A 19854-nucleotide genomic window follows, 5' to 3' on the forward strand; every position below is an offset into this window, starting at 1 on the left:
GATAAGATACGATAAAGAAAGTCAATATTTTTAGAGTAAAAGGATGAGGGGGTAGTCATGGCATTAATGGTAAGTGGTTGAGGTGTATGAGAGGAAAACACATAAAGGAAAGGAGGACGAGAGGAAAAGGGGAGAGATCATTGGTATTTGTTTTGGCATTGGAGGATTTTCTTTTGGGGAGGAATGTGGAGAACGAGAAGGGAGGGAATGGGGAAAAATGAGAGAACTTAAACTTGGATCTATTGGAGAGTGTTGGTTTAACTTTGATGCACTACAACTAGTTGGACTTGGGATTATAGGGCCAGGGTACTTGTGGATATTCCCTGGGCTAGGAAATCATTCCTAGTTGGCTAGGAGGTAAATTCAGTCAGCTAGTTAAGAGGATCATCCTAATAGACTCAGGAACATCTCAACCAAGCCACTGAAACGTGTATTCTAATATTTTTTGATTACTTATGTAACTTGTTACAATGAAATTTCTTACTTGTTCTATATGTCGTAAATAAATTTTACTTGTATATTATCATCAAATAAATGTTGAGCTATAAATAAGTTATTTTCCTTCTTATTGTGTTTAAATTAAATGATAAATGTAGTTTAGTTAGAAGACCTAGGTTAGGTTCTCACATATGCTATCAAAGCCCAACTTCAAAATCTGAACCTTTAAACCCCCATTAAAAAAACACCTTGAAAAAAAAATATAATACTACCATTTTACAATATAACATGTAATAGATAATATTAACTCTTTGACAATAGAACTTGTATATATATTAGTTATAGGTTATCATTTTTACTTTTTATTTTTTTTTAAATGATGATTTCCACTATTATCTCCATGTGATGAGGGAGGAACTTAGCAATAAGAGAAACAACTCACTTTCCCAAATATTTCAGGAAGATCTGTGTGGTTGATGAAAGGGAAATTGTTCTGGATGTTACAACCCATGCTTCATCCCATCCAAGTCCTTATTGATCCATTAGGATATGCATTTACTCGAGAATAGCTGGAGTTGGGTGTGTGTCATTCATTTTTATTGCAACCTTATTGGTAGAGTCTAATAAAAAAATATGCTAACTGTCATGTCTTCTCTCCTTTAATATTGCAATTATGTATTGTAAAGAAGCATTGAACACAAAAAAAATTATTGCTTCAAGCACAGAAGGTTTCCTTCTTCTGTGGCATATCACGGGTACAAAATACCACAAATTCGTTGAACCTTCGAGTGAAAATGTGTGCCATTCTCATATCTTCCTTCATTAATGGAATAAAGGTTGAAATCTTATGCAGAAGACAAAGACAAATACTCATAGTATTCTTTGTCCCATACCGAGGAACGGGAACATCATATGCTAGTGCTTGAATTTTGTCTCCATCAACCCATTTACACTTGACACTGACAGATCTCCGCCCTTCCCTAGAATATGACACGATATATGACATCATGTCTAAAAATCTCCCAAGGACTAAATTTCTTGATTCTTGTTGACCCTCCTTTGAGATGCATTTCTTTCTAGTTGACCCTGCTTTGGGATATGTTGCTTAAATAAAACAAACCATATCTATAGGCAAAGCCACAATCCCATGCTAGAAGGTTCAAGGTTTCCATAGAATCAAGAAAGAAAAGACGCAAGCCTACCCAAACCTCCATTACATAATGTTGCATCTGTCTCTTGTTCTACTATATTCTCAAGATAGTGACCCAAATTTTCAAGAGCAGTGATGCCAAGGTCTCCAATTTCATTTGTCAATACACATCATTAAATTAGGAAGTACTGGACACTCTCGGCGGTGGTATAAAGTGTCTGTTTAGGGTCAAACTTTAAAGGCATAAAATGAGGAGAGTATTGAGCCTGATATTTAATGTTGGTTGCAACCTCTGAAGTTTCACTCAATCTAGAATTCAAGGTTTCAAAGCGGGAGGATTACTGTGTAATTTAGAGGGTTTTAAGGGCAAATATGGGGAAGAGGAATTCATCAACAAAGTCGTGGACAAAGAAAACACAGGAAAATCTCAACACAGTTTTCAGCTGCCCTTTCTGCAACCAAAAGAGTAGTGTGGAATGCCACATGTGAGTACGTCTATGCTAACTTTTATTTTCTACATTTAAATCATAAACCCTACAAAGTAACTGAGATATGATGTATAACCCTTGACGGGACTTGAACTCTGAACCTTGTGAAAACAACGACTATTATTTATTTATTTTTCCTAGGTTTTCCTCAATTAACCCACATTGACCGCATTGGTCCTTTAATTCGAAAAAAATGTAATTAATATTTGAATATTCAGTTAAACTCTTCTTTCGTCATGTAGGGAGCCATTTTAGCATTACCTCCACTATCTTTTGTGTTCATTATTCTGAATTTCTTAGTTGCGTTTAGAATATTTTATGTTTTTTTATTTATTTAAATGCACTCCCTTGGTCACTTTTAGAATTCCCTGTGGAAGCTTTATTGGAAAAATTGTATTGTGCTCACATCAATTAGGTTATTCCTGCTTATGGTTGTTTCGTGTCCAACTCTTTCAAATATCTACCTATGGGTTGATGTATATAACTCTCTTAATAATTTATTTATGGGTAGATGTCGTTAACCTTTTCTACACCAATATTTGAAGAGATTTGATATTTTTAACGCGTGACGGGAAAATGTTTTAGGATTCCTATATGGAGCAATTGATGAGATAAAGTTTCAGGATACTTGTAACATATTTAAAAGTCACTAAAGCTCTTGCAATGGTTATTTTAGCTTATCCTAATAGCTTTGCACAATAGAAATCACAATATCATTAACAATGCAGATACTACTGCAATTTTTTTTTTTTTGGGAACAAAGCTTCCTTTTAACTCTATTAACAATCAATATATACAAGCTTTATTGGAAAAAAGAAAGTTGGCTTGTCCAAGCAACATCCACAAGAAACCGCAAAAAGAAATGGGAGTGGAAAAAGGCAAAACACCCTCTCATGCAGTCATGGTAAAGATGGTCAATATGGTTAACGAAAAATGGAGCTTTCTTATACCTAAACACAGTGAGCAGCCAATGGCATTAGCCTGAACATGATAGATGCTAATCATAATCATTGGGGTTAGGAATCATTGCCCTCAGTTGTCGATGCCATAGCTCTGATTCTATGCTTATACTGGGCTGGATGTAATACTTAAATACTTCTGAAGACAATGAAACTCAAATTCCTCTCTGATAGTTGTAGAAATGATTCAAAAATAAATTGTTTTCTCTCAAATTTGGTTGCATGAGATTAATTCAACTGTATATTTTCGGCATCAGACATGTATGCAACACAGTCAATAGTTGATTTGTTGCGTACTTGATTCGATGTCCTCCAATTGAAAATCAAGATAACGGATTCCATAACTACATAATCAAAGGAAAACATACAAAGTAACTTGACGCCATTGAGGCCACTAAGCCAATTATCACATACTTAAAAAATAGCTCGCATTCCATTACATCACCACATGGTTTTTCAACTCATGTTTGTTTGAAAAATAAATATTGCTTTTCCAAAACATATTCAAACACATTGTCCATCAATCTACAATTGTGAATAGGAAAATATGAACTGTTAGACAGAAAAATGTCGAGCAATTTTTCACTACAATATTCCAAGCCAGTAACAAACTTTTGTTGAACTCGCCGCACACTATCTCAAAAAGCCTTTACAACTTCAGCACACTGCAGTAGATCCTCTCGGTGATCCTAGTCACACTGCACACAGACATCGCTTGCACTTTAGCCAGGCATAATCCTCTATTCAGGCATCTTGTACTCTTTCTCACAGATTTCATTTGCATGGTGATTAACTTCCTCCAATGTTCTTGCTTCTTCCTTGTGCAGTTTGTCTATAGCTCCCTCAATTTGTCTAGGGAAAGAAAATAGTAAAAGCATTAAAAAAAAGAGAAAGATAGAATTTTGTTTTATCAAAATATTGTTTAAAAAAAAATCATATATATAAAATCAAAATAATTAATTTTAATTTTTTTTTTAATAAATGAAGAAGAAAACATTTTAGTTATGTATATATGTTATTAATCTAAAGTTATATTAGATTAAATATTATCACTTGGTTTTGTTTGCTATGTTGTCCATAATTTATATATATGTATATATTTTTATGTGTGACAACTACTGTAGTTTTGTTACTTATGAATTTGAGTTCTAATGTAAATGTGGAAATCATATATCTATATATATATATATATAATTATAACTATAATTTTTTGGTGTATTGTATATTTTTTCCACTATATATAAATAAAAAATATTTTTTTCTAGGACATTATTCGCATTAGTATTTAATCTAATTATTTGAGTACATTAAATCATTTCATTAATTAAATTAATAATTAAAAATAAATATTTTGTAATAATTAAGGTTACTAAAGAGAGTAATTTGGTCTTAAGAAAGCGTCTTGACAAGTGCATTGCAGTACTAAACTAGCTAGTATTAAATGAAAATTTGTAGGTTATGTAGGGCTCACACATGAGAGGATCTAGGGGACCCATGAGGATCTCGTTAGTATTAGTAACACTTATTTATGAGAATATCAAAAGGAAAACTTACACCTATCATTCTGAAAAACATGCATGAGTTGAGTAAGAAATGACAAGTCCTAAGTTGCATTAATATGTCCTGCATGTCATATAGATAATGAAACAATTCACAATGGTGAAGATGCGGGGAAATCGAGTTCGAGGAAGATCATCACAAGGACCTCATACAAATAATCCATCGCGATTGTCGGAGCTAGCTCTCATCTTGTGTTCCCTGGAAGCAATTAATGAGACTTTAAGAGGGTGCCAAACAATTGAGGTGCAAGTGGAGCACCCTCCAGCAGGGTTGGGTAATCTTTATGGATAAAGAGACTTTGATAGATGACCTCCAATCGAGGACATTTCTAGGGAGCTCCAAAAGTTCAATCTCCCAGAGTTTGCTGGAGGTCGTGCCAATGAACGAGCAGAAGCCTCATTAGAGGGAATGAGAAGGTGCTTCACACTAAGATATTATACTTTCAATTCAAAAGCTAAAATAATGATATTCCAACTAAGAAACAATGCCCTGAATTGGTGGGGTAACTTAGAGCGTTAACTACACCTCACTCTAGACATAGTTACCTAGGAGTTATTTGAGGAGAGATTTAGGGAAAAGTACTTTCCAATATATTATGAAGAACAACAGGTAGGAGGCTTCCATGCTTTGGTACAAGGAAACCAAACAGTAGAGGAATATGAGAATAGATTCATGGAATTGGTCAAGTATCTCTCCTACATGGATACTGATCAGTTCCAAGTGGATCGTTTCATTTATGGATTGAGCCCTAAGATTAGGGCAATGGTGTGGATGTGGCAACCATCCTCAGTTGTAGAATTTATTAAACATGATCGTTATGTTGAATATCACTTAGAATTAAAAGGTGGAAACAAAACCATTTTTCCACAACATGAAAGGTTTATGGGGAAAGCCCCTCGTACCTTCTCTAGAGGAGGAATTTCGAGGCCACCTCCATATGGAAACAAGGTTGTACCCAGAGCACCAACAATGGGGATTTCAATGGTTTCTAGTGCGGCTTCACCCGCATCTTGGAGGACTCATGCAAATCAAGGCCATACACAAGGAGCCACAAGTAGGGATAGGGGTCCCATGGGAAGGAACTCTTTCCAAAGAACTCTACAAATTTTTTTTTAGAGTCTACCGCACATCCCTTTTGATGTGGGGGACCTCGTTACCAATGCGACTGTCTTGAGTTACAAACTAGTAACAACTATAGAGAAGGAAAAGCACCAATAGGGGGAGAAAGAAACCACCATCAAATCTATGTAGTAGTTAACCAACAAGTTGAACACCAATCTACCATGGTAGAAACCTCAAGTATGATAAACAATGTAAAAGTTAAAATTTTGTTTCCTTCTAGTGCTAGAGATAGTTTCATTTCAGTGGTTGCATTAGAAAAATGTGGGTTGGCAGCCTATGGGCACGATGACTTTAAACAAGTTGAAATGTTTCTAGGATAAAACAAGCAGTAGGACCTAGTGTTGACCAATATCAGGTGAACCTCGGGGTGTGCATAACTAATTTGAAGGCATACATCACAACATTGGGGACGTATAATATAATCATCATAATGGACTGGCTAGAAATTAATCAAGATTTAGTATATTGTTTCAAAAAGAAGGGGATTTATTTAGATGATGAAGGTAGGTCAATTGAGATTTGTGGTATCAAGAGAAGAGTGTCCCTAAGATTCATCTCCACGATGAAGGTAAAACATTGTCTCTAAAAAGGTTGTAAACTATTTTTGGCCAAGGCTATAAGTGAACAGAAAGCACCCTCCCTAGATCAACACCCAATTTTGTCTGAATTTGAGGATGTTTCCCTAAGAAATTTCCTGGACTAGCCTATGAGGGAGATCGATTTCAAAATCGACCTAAAACCTAGTAAAAAACCAATCTAGATTGAGCATCAGGAAGGTATGGTAAAAGACCAATGTAGCTTGGGACTCCCTTCTTCAAAAATTTTGAGAAACATGGCACCAAGCTAGATCGAGCATCAGGAAGGTATGGTTATTTTGTTAGCTTGGATGAAAAAGAAATTTTCTTTCCTTTTATTAATCCTAATTCTCCAAATAGAATATCTAGGATTGAAAGGATGGAACACCTCTTAGCCAAAATGGAGGTGAAGAAAGAAGTTCTAAAAGTAGAAGAACTTCTTAACAATGGAAAATACGCCAGAGAAATTGCAGATATCACAGCCAAATTCAGAATGTTGCTCTGATGATCCGAATGCATTTTGGCATATAAAGAAACAAGAAGTAGAGTTGCCACTCAAGAAAGATTTTAATGGCAAGCTCAGAAGATCTAAAGTTGTTGCTATGAATGAAGAGCAATTAAAGACATGCAAAGCAGAAATCAAAGATCTCTTAGAAAAGGGATTAATCAGGAAAAGCAAGAGCCCTATAGCTTGCTTTGCATTTTATGTAAATAATCATGCCGAATAGGCCCGAGGTAAACCAAGAATAGTTGTTAACTATAAGCCCCTAAATTCCATTCTAGATTATGATGCTTATCCATTACCCAAACCATCAAGCATTCTTGCACAGATTTCCAAATCAAAGATCTTTTCTAAGTTCGATTTAAAGTCTGGATTCTGGCAGGTTGGGATCAAAGAAGAAGATAAATGGAAGACAGCCTTCTCTGTTCCTAAAGGTAATTTCGAATGGAATATTATGCCATTTGGCCTGATCAATGCTCCATCCGCCTTCCAAAGGATTATGGACGAAACATTCGAAGGTATGGATGAATTTCTAAAGAAGTATATAGATGATCTTTTGATTCATTCTGATAACATTCCTGAACACATCAAGCATCTAACGATCTTCTATAAAAGAGTAAAGGAAATGGGAATAGTCCTCTCTGCGTCCAAGATGAACCTTTTTAAAACCATGATAGACTTTCTTGGATATAATATTCAGTATGGTTCCTACAGTGTGATACAAAGGAGTCTCAATTTTGTTGATCATTTTCTTGATGAGATAACTGATAAAAATCAGTTACAGGGATTCCTAGGCAGTCTAAATTACATTTCAAAATTCCTGAAACATTGTGCTCAAGAAAGGAAGTTGATGAATAAACATCTACAGAAAGATCCTATACCCTGGAATAAAGATTGCACTGAAGCAGTCCGAAGAATTAAAGAAAGAGTGAGAAATATACAACCCCTCTCACCTATCACAGAAGAATGGAAAAAGATCATAATGACAGATGCAAGCCATGTCGGCTGGGGTGCAGTTTTATGTCAGGAAAACCCCACAGATAAAAGGGCACTAGAAGTTTGCCAATACTCCTCTGGGCTTTGGGCTAAAAACCAGTTGAACTGGTCTAGCCTTAAGAAGGAACTGCGAGCAGTATGCCTTGGCATTTCCAAGTTTAAAGACTTTGTCATTTATACACACTTTACAGTAAGAATAGACTGTCAAGCCCTAAAGTTTGCTATTCAGAAGTGTGAGTTTGAAGACGCAGCCATGGTGCGCTGGGTAATGCAACTCAGCCAATATTATTTTGATATCGAGTTTGTCAAAGGCGATAAAAATAGCTTTGCTGACATGCTCAGCAGAGAATTTCTTGAAGAACATTCAATTCATGCCTTATCCCTGAATTTTATCCGAAGAAATTCAGAAGAAGTAGAAATTGAAACATCAACTGGATGGGTCTCTTTCAATTTATAGAAGAATTTGTCAGATCATGAGCATAACTGGATCCCAATTAAAGAAGTCAGACAGAGAATTGGTATACCATACAAATGGACAAATCCACTTCAAGCTGAAATGAATGAAGAAGCCTTGGAGGCTCTTGACTATCTAAGACACATTGGAAGCATTGCTTACAGGATAGAAAGAGATGAAGAAGACAGTTCTCGCATCACTAGTTGTCATATTACTATTAGAAGATTCTGTAATTTTCGTGATTGTGACAACTTTGATGAAGAACGGAAAGAACAGGCATTTTACACAGGTATGGGATTACAAAATTTTGTAACTAATCTGTTTTATTCTGTGCAGTTCTCCTTCTGGTATGAGCACATGCCCATCGAAGATATGGAAGAAGAAGATCCACTTCCAGAATGGTTCATGGACTGGTGGAAGATTTATGGATTATCTCCCTTAATCTTAAAACCATATTCCTTCACCCTATTGAAGATTCCTAACTTCACTCCGCAGTCACCATGCCTAACATATGTCCTAAGAAAAACAATCAATGATCTTGTCAATCTGAGTGATCTTGATTTCCTACAAGGAGTACGAAGATGTGGCCATGTGCGCTGGTTCGTAATGAATCACTACAAAGAAAGAATACTTCGTACCAGCAATAATTCCAATTATGAAGATTTTCATCAGCAGATAAATCCAGAACACAATCCATTTCTTCATCTTAGCTACTTGGAATTACCAAACCCTCATGACACGAATACTTGGGAAACAGAGAAAGAGATATGGGTCCAGTACTATTCAAATTACTTGATTGAACGATGGAATCTCCAGTACTATAGCTGGCCTCAAGTAGATTATTACACCTTGTTGTAAAGTCTTTCCAACCGACAGTGGAGTTGGACGGGTCTTGCGTAGATTCCCCGATCAAGAATATCCACTGTGTAAATAATGAGATGTGCAAATCTCATCTTTTCAGCCTTTCGAGGATTCTCTTGTACGAATATCCTCTGTGTAATCATAAAGTAAATCCGGTCCCCATATGCCTCTGGCTTTCCGTATCGGAATAGGGATGAGATAACATGAGTAGTCCACTCATGCCCGGATTTGGTTCTTTCAAAGCATCTTGCTTTTTATTTTGTCAGTCTGTACATAGCCCACTCACGGATGTTTGTTCCCTCCAAGATCTATAAATACATGAGAACTTCGGAGTAAGAGGCATTCAGGTTTTGGGAAGTTAGAGTCGAACTTTTCTCCTGCTCTGCATCTGCGGACTTACAGTCTGATCTGCTTGCATCACGGGAAGAGATCAAGTCTTTAGGAGAATTGAGAAGCCTGCGCATTGGTTCTCGAAGCCAGTGTGAACCTAAAGTGGCAGGTTCTTAGTTTGTCTATTGAGTCTGTAAGTCTGTTGTAATCTTGAGACTCTGTCTGCTGGTATGCCAGGTAGCCTGTAGATTTGTTACGCTTTGGCTAACTCATATCTACTAAATGCTCCAGCAGTCGACCTGAGGAAGAGAATTTTGAACAGTTCTTGTATATGAATCCTATTTCTGATAATATAAATCAAAGCCTCTAGCTATTTTCAGCTATTCCACATTTGTGTTAATAGTATCAGAGCCTGAGTTATTGTTTTAAAGTTTATGTTGGTAAGATATTGTTTGAGTGGAAGATTATTGGTAACATATTGTCTGCGTGGATCACTAGTTTCGTTGAGGCCGTGAATAGTGCGTAAAGCTTGTGTGGAGCTGTTGAAGGTGTTAAAGGGTAGCATTCGGCGTAGAGCTTGAGTCGAGGAAGCCGCGATTTGTTCGTAATTGGAAGCCGCAATTTCTTCATAGAAATCAACAAGCAATACTCGTGTTTGTGAAACTTTTTACGGGTATTTCTCTTTATATTCCTAAATGGATTCTCCAAGTTCTAGTTCCTCTGCATTTATGGGACGATTTGGTTCTAAGCATTTAGAGAAAATTCAAAATGAAGATGAATTTCATAGTGGTTCAAATATTTGTTCTGAATAAGAAACCCCTGCAAATTCTGCTCTTATAGAAAAGGAAGAACCAAATCCTTCTGTCAATTGCAGACTTCCTCCTGTCTCTCCTTCTGAGGTTTACCGCGGATTAACTCCTTTTAATCTTTGTGCATAAATTCAAATAAAGATTAAATAAAAATCCATAAAGACTGAGTTAAATCTCAATACTATGATGACAATCCCTATGTTTGAAATTTGCCATATTCAAGTAGCCCGCAAGGTAGGTTATCAGTATGCCCATCTAGGGATGGTGAGATTCGGTCTGAATGCACTTCATCGAAAAGGCCAAAAAGCCTACGTTTTCTCAGCCCTCTTTGATAATAGATGGTCATCCTTTACACAAGCCTTGATTGGTGGGATAGAAACCAGTTTGTTCGATGGCCCTGTACAGTATGATGTTTTTCCAGATTTTTCTGTTGCACTTGATGATGTAAATATTTGATAGTGTTTGACTCTTGGTATACAGACACAAGGCTATGAGAATTTTAAGTCTAAATCTAAAAATCTAGCCATATTCTATATCACTTGTATTCGGTTCTACAATACTACTATTCTTGCAGTTCTGCATACTCCAGACAAAGATGATGGAAAAGTTACTCTTATTCAATATGATTCATCCTGTAACCCATTTGCCACAGTCTCTATTTCAAGAAAATGTCTGTTTCCTCCAGATGATTGGGTTACTAACTAGAAAAAGCCTGCAAGAAAAAGAGTACATGCCGCTCAATCGGTAATAACCGAAATGGATGACAAAATTGTCACAGGATTTCCCAGATCAAATCCTTCTGACACTATTGTCACCTCCATACCTACTGTAAATACAAATCCTTCAAATATCATTCCTTCTATACAAAATCCCCAGCAGATCATCATTGACCCTATTGTTTTTGAAGCTTTAAAAAATCTATTCAACAATCTTTCTTCTTCTCAGAATGCCTTATCTTCAGTTTGTGATCATCCTCACTGTTCCAAGACATATTGTCAGTTTTCAAATGACCCTCCTAACTGTCATGGAAATTCATCTCAAGAATTTCATATCAATATGATCAAGTTTATACCAGCTGAAGACTCAGTTTGTTCTGATAAGAGTTACACTAAAGTTGCATTCTTCAATCCTTGTGAAGAAATGCTTGTTCAGTCAGTCAGCCCAACCTCTACTTTAGGTTTAGGTTTTGTAAATTCTTCTCAAATTCCAGAATATAGAAGACATCCTATAGACAAGATTCCAAAGTCTATAGAGATTCCATCTGATGAAGAAATCCTCTCTTTTCTGAAAATCTTCAAAGGAATTGGCCCTTATGACCCAACTGATCCTTGGAAAAAGAAAAGGTTCCATTGGGACATTTTTACTCATGAAAAAGAGCATCTCTATATGCAAGAAATGTTGCTACAAGAGAAAAAGGATCGCAGGAAATTTAATGAGCAAAATAGTGAGTCATGGAAAGCATGGATGACTATTAATAATCAGTGGATATCATTCTATGAATGGTATTATCCTTCAATTAATCAAGTAGAAGAGGCCTTGATGAAATCTTTTAGAAATCAAGCAAAACAGAAAAGATTGAGTGATCCAGAAAATTTTGTTGATGAAAAAATGGCTGAAAATGTTGTAATAATTCCTTCTCTAAGGATTCCAGAGTTCGATCCAAAAGTTCAGAAAATGATAAGTAAACCAAACACCCCTAGAAATTTGGTTTATATCAGACAAAAGGGAGAAGAATTAATAAGAGAAGTTTGTTCTAATCTTAGAATAAACATGATAAGATCAGGAACCCCTGCAAAGCATAAATGGGAACTCCTAGATGGAAATATTTTTGAAACAGACAATGATTTTCCTCCTTGGAAAAATATGGTCATTAGAGGACAAGATGGGAAACTATATAAACTTCTGCCTTCCCATCCAGATGATCCAAATTCATCAGCCAAAGAAATGATAGTTGCTACCAATTGGACTAATCTTGCTCTATCTAGCTTAGAAATATTTTCTAGAGCTAAATTTGATAATTTAGAAAAAGAAAATAATGAAATGAAAGCTCTTTTGGATAGAATTTTGCAAAATCAAGATTACAATACTATGTATCTAAATGAACATGTAAAGACCTTGGCTGAAAATGATCAGACTATAGCACAGAGTCTTGATAAGCTGTCTTTAAAGACAGAAAAGTAGATCCATGATGTAGCAATTGCTCATGGACGAGAGATTGTTAGAGTCAATAACAATCTAGATTTGATAAAAGGACAAGTGAAAACTGTTTCTTCAGATTTAGCTACTTTAAAGAAAAAGCCAAATACTGAAAGCTATAAATCTGCAACTTTGTTCTCCAATCCAGTTACCACTGTGCCCTATTCTATTTCTCCTTTTGTGGAAAGCTTAATCAAAACTCCAAGCATAATAAACTTTCCTCCTCCCACTTCTTCTCATCCATACTCTTTATTTGCTAATCCAAGTTTCTTTACACCACTTCTGAAGTCAGTCCCTAAAGTCACTCCTGGTTCAAAGAAAGAAGAAGAAGAATCTAAAGAATTCAAAGGAAGTTTTTCAGAGTTCTTTGCTTCATCTAGTCATGATGAAGAAGAAGAAAAGTAGATGCAACAATTACTAGTGTCAACAAGATAGATGATACACCTAAACTTTAAGAGCTAGAAAGCTGCATAAATAATTTCTCTCTGCAGGATAAAGAAAAATTTGGTATTTCAGAATTGAATTCTTCTGAAGAAATAGAGACTTCTGAAATTGACCAGCAAGTCCACGCTACTACTTCTAGATCCACCTGGACTTCAACTTGGAACCCTGCTCCTGACTGTTGTGATTTAATGAAATCAGAATATCATAAGGATTTGTCAGCAAGTTCCACTTATTCATGGAACATTGACAACTGTACCGAAGCTGAAGTAATGTCTATCTTACATTCTATGCTTGTATGTTATCGCACTTACCTTGCTGATGACATTGGTCCAATAAATGCTACAAGAAGAATAATAGCTGGCTTTGAATGTACATTAGACTCTTGGCTCAAATCCGAGACATTGAAGTTGCCTACTCTGCTTTCACAGTGGGAACAATCAGTCATTCTAAATGCAGATGGCACTACATACATGGACCCCATCACTACTCTCCTTGTAAATAATATGATAGGTTGTTTGATTTATGGCATCACAGTTAATTTCATTGGATTTCCTCAGATCACCAATGATATAACTGTCATTACTCTGCTTGCAATGAAATTGCACAACATGCAGCACTTTGATGAATATTTTAATGAATATCTGCATCATCTTCACACTCTTTCTCCTGATTTGATTCTTGAACCAAAATGGAAAGAGATTTTTGTTGCCTCACTGCCTAATTGGGTATCTTCAGCAATTGTAGCAAAACTTCCAGGAAAAATTGGCGACTACAAATTTGGCATCATTCGTCAAGCAGTCAAAGCAGTAATTGTTGAACTGTGCTCTCAAATGAAGATTGCTCGAGCCGCCACCAATCCTAAAAAGCCGCATGGTTATCAGCAGCTATGTAAACAGTGGCATTTGGGCAAAGCTGGCAATTCTGAAGGGGTGAGAAGAAAGAAAAAGAGATTTTCCAAGAAGAATTCCCCGCTTCACCACAAAAAAGAAGTTCAACACAAAAAACAGAAGCCATACAGAAAAACATAGATGTTTTCCAAAGAAGTAATCTGTTACAACTGCCAGAAGAAAGGACAAACTGCTAATAGATGTCCTGAGAAGAAGAAAGAGTTCTCTAAAAAGAAAATTGCATATAAAAACAAGAAAGGTAAAGTAAATTACTTTGATCTTCCAAGAAGTTGTGATGAGCTAATCTCCTCTGATTCAGAATCAGAGAACGAATTGAACTTTGCAGATGACTCTTCCTCAGAAGAAGAAGAATACTGCAGAGATCCCTATTGCACTAAGTGCAATGATTGTGACTGTAGTGACCCTGATGTTTGCAAGTGCAATATGATAAGTATGATGAAAAGTGAAGATGATGAGATTAGCAGAAATCTCTTCACTCAGATAATGGTAGCAAGTGATCAGCAGCTAAAAGAAATGTACAGATCTATGCTAACAGATCACCTTTCAAAGAAGACCTCAAAGTCATCTTCAAATCGAGGTTATGTTCCCCCCGCCTCATTATTCTCAGTAGAAGCACTAACGAGACAATTCAAGAATGAAGAATTTGGTGAAGATCTACCATAGACATTTCCTGCTATGCATATGGCTATTAAAGAACTGAGAAAAACAGTAAAAGAAAACAAAATACTATGCATAGAAAATCACAGAGATCTTTCTGTCAAATTACTTCATGCAAATGCAGCTTCTACTTCATATTCAAAACCAGAAGCCTCCAAAAAAGAAGAAAACTGGACTTATATTGCTAAGTCAGGTCCTGAAAAGAAAGATTCAGATGATGAGTCTGAAGTAGAAAGATCGAGTTTAAGTTGCCACTATGTAAACCAAGATGTAATGTACTGTGTCAAATTAAAAGTACAAATTGGCAATCACACAGAATTCTGGAAAGTTTTGATGGACATTAGATCTCGCCTAAACATTGTCAGCGATACAGTTGTTCCAGCACATCTAAGGAGGCCTACAGACTGTCCAAAGGTAATAACGGCCAGTGGAACTAATCCTACAAAGCACGAAGCAGATGTAAATATCTTTTTGACAGAAACCACTGGAGTCCCTCTTGTCTATCCAATAGTCCCAAGGAACCATACAGGATGATAGCTCCATAACTGTGTGAGTTGCAGATGTAGTTAAAGGAGCTTTTAGACTTGGGATTTGTTAGACCTAGTATTTCACCTTAGGGTGCACCGATGATTTTCATTAACAAGATGGATGGTTCCTTAAGGCTATGCATAGATTATAGGGACTTGAATCAAGCCACAATAAATAATAGGTACCTGATTCCTAGAATAGATGACCTATTTGATCAAATGAAGGGAGAAATGGTTTCCTTAAAGATCGATCTACGATCTGGATACCACCAATTGAGGATTAAAGAAGATGACATCTTAAAAACTGCATTTCAGACTCAATTTGGGCACTACGAGTTTATATTGTGCCGTTTGGTTTTATGAATGAACCAACAATATTGATGAGTCTTATGAATGGTGTGTTCAGGAATTATTTAGACCAATTTGTGCAAGTCTTTCTAGATGATATTATCATGTATTCCAAGAACGAAAAGGAGCATGAAGAACACGTAAGGGTTGTATTGACTTTCTTAAGGGAAAATCAGTTTTATAGAAAACTGCCAAAATGTTCCTTCTTTCAGAAGAAAATTCATTACCTTAGGCACATCATTTCAAGAGAAGGGGTTTCAGATGACCTAGAAAAGTCAAATTCCATAATGGATTGGCTGGTACCAAAAAAATGATAATGAGGTGTGTAGCTTCATGGGGCTAGCAGGTTATTATCCCATATTTATGGAAGGGTTTTAAAAGATTGCAAAACACATCACCACATTACAACGAAAAGGGGTTAAGTATGAACGGACATATGAATGTGACGCTGAATTCACTGAACCAAAGAGGTTACTAAACAATGCACCAATCCTTTGAGTTCTTGATATGGAAAAGGGCTTCATTGTCTTCACAGATTATTCAAAGCAAGGATTGGGAGCAGTGTTGATGAAGGAAGGTGGATTAATAGCTTACGCATCCAAAGAGTTGAAGAAACATGAAAAGTTTTATGCTACCCATGAGTTATAATTAGCAATAGTGATGTTAGTTTTAAAACTATGGAGACACTACCTTGTTGGGAGAATATTTGAGTTAAGAACTGACCATGAGAGCCTAAAGCACCTCTTCACTTAGAAGTATTTAAATGCTAGACAAAGGCGATGGAGAAAATTCATGAGTGAGTGTGATTTTGGGATCGCATACATTAATGGAAAGGAGAATGTGGCAGCTAATGCACTAAGAAGCAGGCCACGAATCTTCTACCTAGTACCCTTGAGGGTTAATTTCAAGGAACCTGTGTTAGAAAAACTCTTTGAAGATAGTTGGAATCTAAAGGTTATATCAACACTCCAGAGTGGGAAGAAAATAGAACCAAAGTTTGAGGGTTATGTACTTGAACCAAATGGACTATTGAGATTTCAAGGGAGAATCTGCATCCCTAAGGAAGGGGGTATAATAAGAACCATCCTCGAAAATTCACATAGAGAACTTGATTGTGCACACCTTGGAGAGAAGAAGATATATGCAAACATCAATAAAATCTTCTTTTGGGTAGGCACACAAACATATGATCACATAGTATAATTAGGAAACATATGATCACATAGTATAATTAGGAAATTTTGCACACAAATATATGATCACATAGTATAATTAGGAAAGAAGTAAGTGGCCCGTCATCCACACATTATTTATTTTCTTGCAAGGAACAAACATTATATAGTGTAATTAGGGGGACTATAATAAAAGATCATGAACCACATATCCACATAATTGCAATTCAAACACTTTGTATGTGCACTAGATTCACCTTGCATACACCATCATTACTAACTAATTTGTTTTAATAACCATTACAAGTGGAGTAATTACTTTTATTTGACTTTGAAATTTTGCATAGAAACATATTCTTACATAATATAATTAGGAAAGAAGCAGGTGGCCCATCATCCACACATCATTTCTTTTCTTGCAAGGAATAAACATCACATAGTTTAATTAAAGGAATTGTTAAGGATCACAGAATATCCACATCAATTCACACTTTGTATGCTCACATTTTCATTTGCACACATATTCACCCCACACACTAATCTCACTTAAAATTTGTATAAAGGGTATCCTCTTTCTGGAATATTTATACCTAATTTATTTGAGCTTATATTTTGTTGCAAATGCTAAGTGAAGAAAAGTATTTCTAAAAAAATTCTTAACCCGAACACACTAAATTCCCCACAAGGGCCACAAGATAATTTATAATTTAGACTAGGACCATGGCGATAGGAAACACATAAGACATCATCATATTGTTTCATATTGAAACATAGAAATTTGTCTTTTAGGGAGTCTAAAATCATGCAACATCTAGTGAAAAATTCAGTACATGGACAAAAACTAGTAAAGGGGGTAAGGCCTAGGTGGCAGATTATCATAGACCTTCATGTTGTCTCTCGACATGTGGTAGGGCTTCTGGGTCCAAAATTGAAATCCAGAAGATGAGATTCATCCATTCCCACTAGATGTAGGTAACTTAGTGGCCAAAGATTAGGGCACATTTCCCTATAGATTGAGGTGCGAGATCACTTAGACTTGAGGTGATCTTGGTCAGGCTACTGGAAGTGCTACCAACTCTTTCAGGACATATCCCTAGTATGTTTGGCCACTATAACACTTTCCATAGCTTGGTTAATTTTTTGGATGTTGGAAGTGTCACCAGTGACATTTATGACATTGCCCTAATACCCTATTATAAAATCTTCACAAGGCCCAGTTACTATTTGAGCGAAAGGACATTAGGTATTTTTATGAATTTTCTCATACTCAAAACCTACGATAAACATTTTTGTTGATTTTTTTACACATTTTAATTAAAGGGAAAATTAACCATTCATTTTTTACTTTGTCTTATGTATGTGATTCATTTGGTTTTCCTAAATAAAATATATTTGTTGAGGTGTTCTTACAAATGCAATAGTCTTAGGTGTTGTTGATTTATTTGCTTTCTTTCCAACTGGTTTATTTCTCTGAATATAATTCTTGCCATTAGTTACATGTTTAACAGGATTATGTCATCTTTAAATGAATCCTACATGCAATTCATATTATCATGAAAACTCTTTTACATTTCATACATGTTAAATTCTTTTACATTTCATCATATTTTGAATCACCCTTTTTGTTGACACACAGACCAATACTTTTACTGACTTGCTCTCTTCTTTGTCCCATCTTTTCCTGATCTTAAAACCTTTTTCCTTTCATGTTTCAACTTAGAACCCTTGGTCCATGTGACTATAACCCTAGGGTTTCCAGATTGAATTTTATTGATTGAGGATTAATGCTTTTATCTTTCATCATATTTTGCATCAACCTTTTTGTTGACACAGGCACTGATACCTTCACTGGTGTGCTCTTCTTCGACCCCTCTTTCCTTGAGCTAGAAACCATTTGGTTTTCATGTTTAAACTTATAACCCTTGGTACATGTCAACTTCTTCTACCCAGTTTCCAACTGTTAATTTGTTTTTCATTCAATCTTTTTCTAGCTTTCGTGACTAGAACACTAGGGTTTCCAAATTAATTTTTGTTGAGTGAGGAGGAATTATTTTACATTTCTTCATATTATAAATCATATTCTTTTTACACAAGGACCAATACCTTTATTGGTGCACTCTTCTTTGACCCATATTTCCTTGAGATCGAAACCCTTTTCTTTTCATGCTTCAACTTATAACCCTTCGTCCATGTCAACTTTTGCTACCTAGTTTCCAACATTCAACATGTTTTTCACTTAACTTTTCCCTAGGGTTTGTGACTAGAACCATAGGGTTTCCAAATTAATTTTTGCTGAGTGAGGAGGAATTCATTTACCTTTCATCATATTATGAATCACTCTTTTTGTTGGCATAAACACTGATACCTTTACTAGTGCACTCTTATTTGACCTATTTTTCCCTGATCTTGAAACCATTTTATTTTCATTTTTCAATGTATAACCCTTGGTTCATGTCAACTTCTAATACCTATTTTCCTACTATAAAATCATATCATGACCTTCCACCTATGGTGATTTCTTAAATAAACATGTGTAGATTTACTATTCACTTGTCTTATGATGACGATTCACTTGAATTACAAAAATATTTTCTATTCCACAATGTAGGGATGGAAATTGAATAACCACATGAAAAAGAAGATGTTTCCTCTCAAGTTCACAGGATAACAAGGAGTTGTAGTGGTTTAGAAAGGGGTGGAGTGTTTGTAGAAAATTTGGATGTAAGCACAAGGGAGGACCTTATCCCTACTTGCATTCTTAGAGACCATGTCAATAACATCATTCAAAAACATTGTGAGAAACATTTAGTTGTTTCACAAGCTCATATACTACTTGGGTTAATCAAACATAAGAAACTAAAACATGCCACAAAGCTTTTGGGTGTCCAATATTTTAAAAGTAAGAAGACACATATGAATGTCACTGAAAATATATGAAAGGCATTCACTATGTTTAGAAAAATGAAAAAAACACAATGCTCAAGTTGCACATAGGGAAATTACAACTACTATTGTCTAACCAAGTACATCAAGACAACAAAAGTTGGCAACAACATCAAAATTGCTCCATGTCTCGAGAAAAATCTTGCACAAGCATAATAAATTTAGTGTTCGAGTGAATGAAAATGATGAATCTACTTGTTGGGCTCTTATCACCAAGAAAGCCTACCAAGACAAGATTACAATAGGAATCAGAGAATTTGTGGTAGAGTTTTGGGAGAGCCACTCTTGTGCTATTCCGGATAGAAAGAATGTCGTACAAAATCACATTACTAAAGGTGAATATGTTGAACACACTAAGTACATTATATAAATGACAGAAGTTGCAGTGTTTGAGGAATTTAATGAAAGCAATCAC

The 19854-nt window shown here is 35.7% G+C and overlaps 1 pseudogene; it reads right to left on the minus strand.

Annotated features, from left to right (window-relative positions):
* Positions 1 to 810: 810 nt before the first annotated feature.
* On the minus strand, positions 811 to 2359 carry LOC149193262 (alpha-glucan phosphorylase 2, cytosolic pseudogene; annotated as a pseudogene).
* Positions 2360 to 19854: the final 17495 nt, after the last annotated feature.

The sequence above is a fragment of the Pinus tabuliformis genome, chromosome 2_2, assembly GCF_031772625.1.
Source record: "Pinus tabuliformis cultivar Carrire ecotype Pingquan chromosome 2_2, CPIR1, whole genome shotgun sequence".
In the NCBI taxonomy this organism is placed as follows: domain Eukaryota; kingdom Viridiplantae; phylum Streptophyta; class Pinopsida; order Pinales; family Pinaceae; genus Pinus; species Pinus tabuliformis.